This window comes from Cibotium barometz, chromosome 34, assembly GCF_041138505.1.
Source record: "Cibotium barometz isolate CiBa-2024 chromosome 34, ASM4113850v1, whole genome shotgun sequence".
Taxonomy (NCBI): Eukaryota; Viridiplantae; Streptophyta; class Polypodiopsida; order Cyatheales; family Cibotiaceae; genus Cibotium; species Cibotium barometz.
In genome coordinates this window covers 41,070,126-41,078,923 of record NC_141079.1, presented here as the reverse complement: position 1 = coordinate 41,078,923, position 8,798 = coordinate 41,070,126, and positions in this window count along the sequence as shown.

The window sequence follows — 8,798 nt, the reverse complement described above, 5'->3', positions numbered from 1 at the left end:
ACCATATTCTAGGAATAATCATCCTAGATTAATTGAATGATTCTCATTGAAATCATGGAGAAATTGATTTTTATGTTTATGCGTAGTTAATAAATTAGGAAAAAGAGAAATTCTAGTAATTTATTTTTATGTTAAAAGAGTAATCCCCATGATAATGGAAATCCATGTATTCCAAAGAATTAAGAGAAATTGGATGGGAAAAGAGAAATTCCTATCACATTGGAATTATTGGATAATTCATTTAAATTTAAAGATGAAAATTTAAAGATAAATTTAAATGTCAAAAGAGGAATTCTTATGACATTTGGAATTCCATCATTTAGACGGGCAAAGAGAAATTTCTAGCATATCAAATTAATGGATATTTTTATTTAGATAAATTTATTTTATGAGAAATAATTGATAGAAAAAGAGGAATTCCCATGACATTGGAATGTAAATAATTAAATGTAGAAAGAGGAATTCCCATGTTAATTGGAATCCAATAAATTAAATGGGAAGAAGAGGAATTTTTAGTATAATTCGATTTATAATTATTTACCAAAAGTGAAAATATGGGTAGAATTGATTTCTACAAATCCCATGAATTCTTTTATTCAAAAGAAGAATATTGAATATGATTCAATTGAGGAATTGAGAAGGAATATGAAAATAGTTGTCAGAAGAAGAATCTTTTATTAGGCCAAGCAATTGGTAAAAATTTAGAAAAAGTCCTGTTATCGGTATCAATCTAGAAAAAGCTATTAAATGGGAATAGCATACGAATGGATGTGATAAGATGTGTATGGGATGTGATAATATGTAATTGGGATGCGATAAGATGTGTATGGGATGTGATAGGATGAGAACGGATGCGATAAGATGAGTATGGGATGTGATTGGATGTGAATGCGGATGTATATGTGAAAGAAAGGGTATGCATGTGTATGAGAATGAATAAATGTGGATATGGATGTAGATGTGTATGTGAATGTATGGATGTAGATGTATGGATGTAGATGTATGGATGTGGATATGCATATGGATGTATGGATGTGGAAGTGGATGTGGATGTATGGCTATAAATATAAATGTGGATGTATGAATGTGGACGTGTATGTGGATATGGATGTGGATATATGGATGTGGATGTGTATGAGGGTATGGATGTAGATGTATGGATGTGGATATGGCTGTGGATGTATGGATGTGGATGTGGATGTGGATGTGGATGTATGGATGTGGATGTGGATGTGGATGTATGGATGTGGATGTGTATGTGGATATGGATGTAGATGTATGGATGTGGATATGGATATGGATGTATGGATGTGGATGTGGATGTGGATGTGGATGTATGGATGTGGATATGGATGTGGATGTATGGATGTGGATGTGTATGTGGATATGGATGTAGATGTATGGATGTGGATGTGGATGGAAATGTGAATGTATGGATGTGGATGTATGGATGTGGATGAGTATGTGGAAGAATGAATGTAGATGTGTATGTGAAAGAATGGATGTGGATATATAGATGTGGATGTATGAATGCGGATGTGTATGTGAAGAATGGATGTGGATGTGAATGTGTACGTGGAAGAGTGGATATGGATGTGTATGTGGAAGTACGAATGTGGAAGAATGAATGAGGATGTGTATGTGAAAGGATGTGATGTCGATGTGAGTGAATGGATGAGATGTAATGTGATCTGAATCGGGATGAGAATGAATGATATGGGATGTAAATGGATGATATGTGATGTGAATGAATCTCATGTGATGAGATGGAAAATGATGTGATTAGATGAGAATGGGTACACATATGAATTGGACGTGGATTAAGTAATATGGATTGATGTGGAACAATGTGGAAGAACGAATGAGGATGTGTATGTGAAAGGATGTGATGTCGATGTGAGTGAATGGATGAGATGTAATGTGATGTGAATTGGGATGAGAATGAATGAGATGTGATGTCATGTAAATCAGAATGTGAATGAATGATATAGGATGTGAATGGATGATATGTGATGTGAATGAATGATATGTGATGTGAATGGATGATATGTGATGTGAATGAATCTCATGTGATGAGATGGAAAATGATGTGTTAGATGAGAATGGGTACACATATGAACTGGACGTGGATTAAGTACTATGGATTGATGTGAAACAATGTGGAAAGATGAGAGTTCATTATAGAAACCGTATTTGTGACCTATTTGTAAATGACTATTTTATGTCAAGAATGCTGGGGAAGCATTTTGACCGTCTTATGAATAAGGTCGTGCTGACCTAAATGATAAAGTTGCAACACTGACGGAGAGTCAACGGAGGACGTCTCGCGTAGCAAGGTCGGCCGAGGTCTTGACCAGCCTCAGTTTGAATTAAATGGTGAGCTTCCGATACGGTGGATGAGGGACCAAGGAAGCGGCCTATGAGTGAAGCGCTAGGTGACTTGCGAAGGATCCTAGAGGGTGCTGACCATATGGTGCTCGGGCTCTAGGTCGCCAAAGATACCCACACGTGCATCGTGGAAGATATTGGAACAAGGAGTAAGAGTTGTTTTTTGAAATCGGGCATGGATCTGGTTGATTAACCTTGCTGGTCCTCAAAACGAATGAGGCCATGGCTCTTTTATATGGATCTGTTAGTTGATCTTGCTGATCTTCAACGGAGATTCCATCTTGAATTTTTTATAAGTGAATATATTTGACGGGTACTATCAGCAGCTAGGAACTATCGAAAAGGCCCCAAAGTGGACAGGTGGTGAGCATTCTGGTTGCCAATGATGCCATAGATACTTCGATGAAGGAATGATTGGAAATTAAGATTCAACCGGATATTTTGGAGGATTGTGATCAGTGATACTATGGCTTCATTAAATGATTGTTTTATAGATAACTATGAATTCGAATGTGATTGTTATGATTTTAAAATTCTGGTTGAGAATTGATGAATTGATTTGGATTCTGATTGGAAAAAGATGATTCCTGAATTTTGATTGAAAAGTGATAAGCTGAGCAAAACCATAATGAGGATGAATGGGACAAGTCCCTGTGATAATGTTCGTTAACTGGAATGATGATAATGACCTCAGCAAATCACTATGAGATTAGTGGATTGTGCTGTCAGATTGCTACTGATAACACTTGACCTGGTGGATCAAGTTAATAGGATAACAAATTGAGAACTTGCTTGACTGAAATTCTCGTGCAGGAATGTTCAGAAAGAAATTTTTCGGTCTAACGGATCATTATTGTGTTAAAGATATGAATGATATGATCTGAATGAATTATTATTTAATGATGAGTTCTATATAAGGGATATTTATCCCAGGATTCTGTTGGGTTGACAAGAATATAAGGAACCCCAGAATTAGTGGATCTTAATGGAAAGAGTTGTTCTCTAGTTTGCGAGATGAGGACATCTCGCGTTTTTTAAGTGGGGTAGGATATAAGATTCCTTCCCTCCCAGCTTTTGAGGTGTACATGTGTAAGAACCTCTCCTTCTAATATTGTAATTATTTCCCTATTTGAAATAAAAGAAAGATTCTGTTTTATCCTGTTTTAGCCTAGAGAGAGAAAATGTCTAGAAGGAGGTAGTCCATGATTGAGATATTTTTGGATATAAAAATCCCCCTAGTGTCTAAAATGGTTTCCCCTGAAACATAAATTCAAAAAAAACTTTCCAATGTACAATTGGAATTAATTGGAAATGGGTATAAAGGACCTTAGCCTAAGGGTCTAGATTTTCAGAAATTTTTTGATTATGGTCCAATTAAGGTTCCTATGGGCCAATAGGATCGATCCAAGTGTGGGGAGGAGATAAATCCAATTTATACAAGAAAAATACCCAAAAATGAGTAAATGCCCACATAACGTGAAGAGTTGACTGAGTAAATGCCCACATAACATGAAGAGTTGACTGAGTACAAGGTTTATTAGTAAAAAACTATGAGTATTACTAAAAAAATGAGATATTTTGGGTATAATGATTCATTTTTGACACATGTGTAAGGAAAAGGGGGCCCTTCAAGGAGGCACCTATTTCACATGTGTGGTGGAGTTTTAAACTCAAAAATATTGTGATATTTTTATCTCTCCTCTCTCTTGGATCAAACCAAATCAAAAGGGAACCAAACTAGGTCCACATCTTGTCCAAATTCAACCAAACTGAACTTGGAAAATTCTAAAAATTAGTTAGACTTGGTTAGAGGCCTCCCTCACCTATAAAAAGATCCTTAGCCCTTTGTAAAACAATATGAGAACTATACTATGCCAGTATTATGCTGATATAATGATATAATGATATTTTCTATTATCCTCTAAAAACCTCTACAAAATTGAAGAGATTGGAGCTTCTATCTCTCTTCAATCTTCCTTGGTAACTCCTACAACATACCAAACCAATTTATTGGTTGGGGGCCTCTACTGTGATCACAGAATCAAGTAAATTAGAAGGTAAAGTGTGGATTATTGTCTTTTTCTTATTAAAACTCCAAATGCTTCTCTTCTCAACCCCTCTCAAGCTTGAGAAACTTTAATTTGAATGGCTTTTGATTACTATTGAAGTTCTTTTATGAATTGTAATAAATAACAATAAATTTCTATTTATCCTTAATTTTATTGATTTTTAAGCATTTCTCTCTCTCCCCCCAAAGAAAGGTCATTCCTATGACCTATTCTCAATCCAAATGAAGCTTCTCATGAAGCATTTCTCTAATCCAAAAGTAATTTCTATGCTTGTCTAATTGGAGGTCAAAATAATATCTTTTTAATGCTTTTATGATATTTATTTCATAGAGAAATTATGAATCAATCCATAATTGGATAATGATCCAATTAGTAGTCATTCTAATCATATCAATAATATTTCAATTAAATTGAGAATTATCAATAATAGTAGCGGAGCTCTAGTAAAATTTATGTAAAATAAACACACAAAACATTTTCATTCATAATATGAAAAGAGGACTTCCTACCATATTCTAGGAATTATCATCCTAGACTAATTGAATGATTCTCATTGAAATCATGGAGAAATTAATTTTTATGTTTATGCTTAATTAATAACTTAGGAAAAAGAGAAATTCTAGTAATTTATTTTTATGTTAAAAGAGTAATCTCCATGATAATGGAAATCCATGTATTCCAAAGAATTAAGAGAAAAAAATTGGAATACTAATATAATGTATATTTTATGTAAAAATTAAAGAAAGATTTTAGTTAAATTTATCTTTTTGCATAGATAAATTTATATGATGAAAGAGGAATTCCCACCATATTGGAATTCAAATAATTAAATAAGGAAAGTGTAATTCCTAGTGTAAAGGAGTTAATGAAGATTTTTATTTAATTTTTAAGAGTAAATTTAGTTAAATTTATCTTTTTGCATACATAAGTTTAAATGATAAAAGAGAAATTTCCACTACATTTGGAATTCCATCAATTGGATGGAAAAAGAGAAATTCCTATCACATTGGAATTATTGGATAATTCATTTAAATTTAAAGATAAATTTTTAGATAATTTTATTTATCTATGAGAAATAATTAAATATTAAAAGAGGAATTCCTATTACATTTGGAATTCCATCATTTGGATGGAAAAAGAGAAATTCCTAGTATATTGAAAATATGGGATAATTATTTAAATTCCTAGTATATTGAAAATATGGGATAATTTATTTAAATTCAAAGATGAATTTTTAGATAAATTTATTTATCTATGAGAAATATTTAAATGTCAAAAGAGGAATTCTTATGACATTTGGAATTCCATCATTTAGACGGGCTGCATATTAGTGCAACATAGATCTTGAATATTACAACTCCGTACAACACGATATAAGTCTTTTCTCGCTAACATCCACCCTAAATCACGTTGTGTACTAACTTGCAATATACAAGGTAGTTTTAGCTTGAATATGGAACTCTACTCCTGATTGCTCTCCCATAGTTGCATTTGCTTAATTTTTAACAACGCAATTCAGTATAGCACGAATATGGAACCCTACGGCCAATTTTTCGGCTGGTCCCCATAGCTGCATTGTAATGAAAAGTTATAGTATCACGAGCTTTTGAAGCTGGTTATAAGTGGTTGTTTCATATTTGTGCAACATAGACCTTGTATATTTCAATTTAGTATAATTTTATATCAAGCCTCACTCACCAACATCCAACGTAAATCGTATTGTATTGACTTTTGCATTGTAATTGTAAATCTTTCATTGTTGTGTAGTTAACAATCATTTTGATATCTTTTTCTACTTGTAGATGCATCCTTTTGAGATTGAGGTTGAACCCGATACTGGGTTTCAAAAAACTCACGAGGAGAAATTGTTTGACTTCCTTCACAAAATCGGCCAACAAAATCGGCCACCTAACATAACACGTATGTTTTCTTGCAATGTCTCCATTGAGGATATGCTCTTGCCTGGATGCTCGTATCTTCAAGAGAAATAGTAGCAATACTAGAGACAATGTCGAATGATGGAGTCATCCTAGACAATGTTCAATATGTGCATGTGGATAATCTTGTTTCTTCGATATCCTTAAAGAGATAAGGTAAACATGAATATTTCAAAGGTGCCAGAGGACAATAAGAAGACACAGAGTAAGTGCCTAGAACACAAGTGTAAATGTTATCTTGTTGACAACCACTGTGAGTTTATTTTCTATTTGCATCTGCTGCTTGAGGATGAGCAAGTTTTAAAAGAAGGAAGTGAGGAGAGGTTAGAGGAACCTTCAAAAGCAGAAGATAATGAAGTTCAAGAGGTTGTGAAGGAGATAAACTTGGATATGGAGAGGGACCTTAGTGGAGCAATTTGATATTGATGCCCTTATAAGAGAAGAAACCCAGGTGGTTATAGCTACCTGACGAGGACCCCATTGTGACAGAGGAAATAGAGCACATTCCGACCTCATTCCTCCCTGCATATTCAATAGGTGATAGCTAGTATGTCCTATTAACACACAGTAAACATGGATATTTCAAAGGTGCTAGAGGATAAGAAGAAGACACACACAGTAAGTGCCTAGTACACAAGTGTAAATGTTATCTTGTTGACTACCACTACGGTCTTATTTTCTATTTTCATCGGATGAGCAAGTTTTAATAGAAGGAGGTGAGGAGAGGTGAGAGGAACCTTCAAGAGCAAAAGATAATGAGGTTTAAGAGGCTGCATAGGAGATAAACTTGGTTATGGAGAGGGACCTCAGTGGAGCAACTTGATATTGATGCACTTAGAAGAGAACAAACCCAAGTGATTACAACTACCTGATGAGCAACTTGATATTGATGCACTTAGAAGAGAACAAACCCAAGTGATTACAACTACCTGATGAGGGCCCCATTGTTTGACAAAGGAAACATAGCACATTCTGACCTCAGTGAGCAACTTGATATTGACGCACTTAGAAGAGAACAAACCCAAGTGATTACAACTACCTGATGAGAGGACCCCACTGTTTGACAAAGGAAACATAGCACATTCTGACCTCAGTCCTCCCTGCATATCCAATAGGTGACAACCAATATGCTCTATTAACAGATATTCAAGCATTATTTGACATCAGGGAGGACTAATATCTCGCCATCATTGTATAAAATCTTAAAGAAGATGATGATTTTGGTGATCCTAAGTATCTTTTACTAGATTCAAATGTCAAGGACAGTGAGTTCCATACTCTTGCTGAGACATTCGCATTGATTTATAAGGATGCTATTCACTATGAAGCCAATCTTCCCACTAAAGAGGAATTTCAAGCTATTCAGCAAAGACTCAATATTGCACAAATGAGGAGGGAAGGAAAGTCTTCATCCATCCAGGATACTGACTCAACAATCAACATATGCACAAATGATTTACTTGTTAATGAGAGTCAAAAGGTCTGATTAAAATAATTTTGAATATGGTGACATCTGAAGCTTCATATTACATTTGTTTTTTTGGCTTATGTGGACAACTTTGTTTTGTAGCTGGTGGTGTATGAGGATGATTTTCTCATGTGTGCATGAGAAACACGAGTGGGAGGACTGGGAGAGTACATTAATCGGATGAAATTTCCACAATTCATTATATTCCACAAAAAGGTTTTCAAAGGATAAATCTAAATCTAGTTGTGGCATACCTTGTAGAAAATTTATTTTTTAAAGTAATACAATAATACTTTTGAAGTAAAACTATTGATCATGGATCATGGAGTATGAGTAGAGGATTTTTTATTTGGATCTATTGGTATATCCTTAACTCTTGAATCTTGTCCATGTTTTTAATGTCCAAAAGTTTGAACATTTAAAAGTATCCATGTGAGGTGGTGAATATAGTGAAGCATAAATTGAAACCATCTAAGTCACTAATTTATAATTGTGAAGCTTATTGAAGAATCAAATTTTCAATATCGAAAGCATTAAGCCCAGTGAACTCAATGTGTTCTATTGGCATTGGCTTGTTCTCCTCTATACTAACTGTAATCCTCCTATACCACCACATGAGTAATTGCCTCAATGCACCGACTTCATGGATTCCACCACCATACAAGGTGGCCTTCTGAAATACACAACGAGCTTGCTAATGATGTGAGTGCTCCATGCCTTGGGTAGACCAAATTGCTAAGCTTCCCTGATTTGGAAAGTAGGGACCATAAGCCTCCAAAATGTGTTGGAATAAAAATGACAACAATATATGCACATTGCTTATTTTCAAGAAGAATCACTGAACAACATGAAAACATACATAATCGAAAATCTTATGATATAATGTGTTATGCTACTTGACGTTCATTCTTCCATCATGTACTTATAAAACATGGT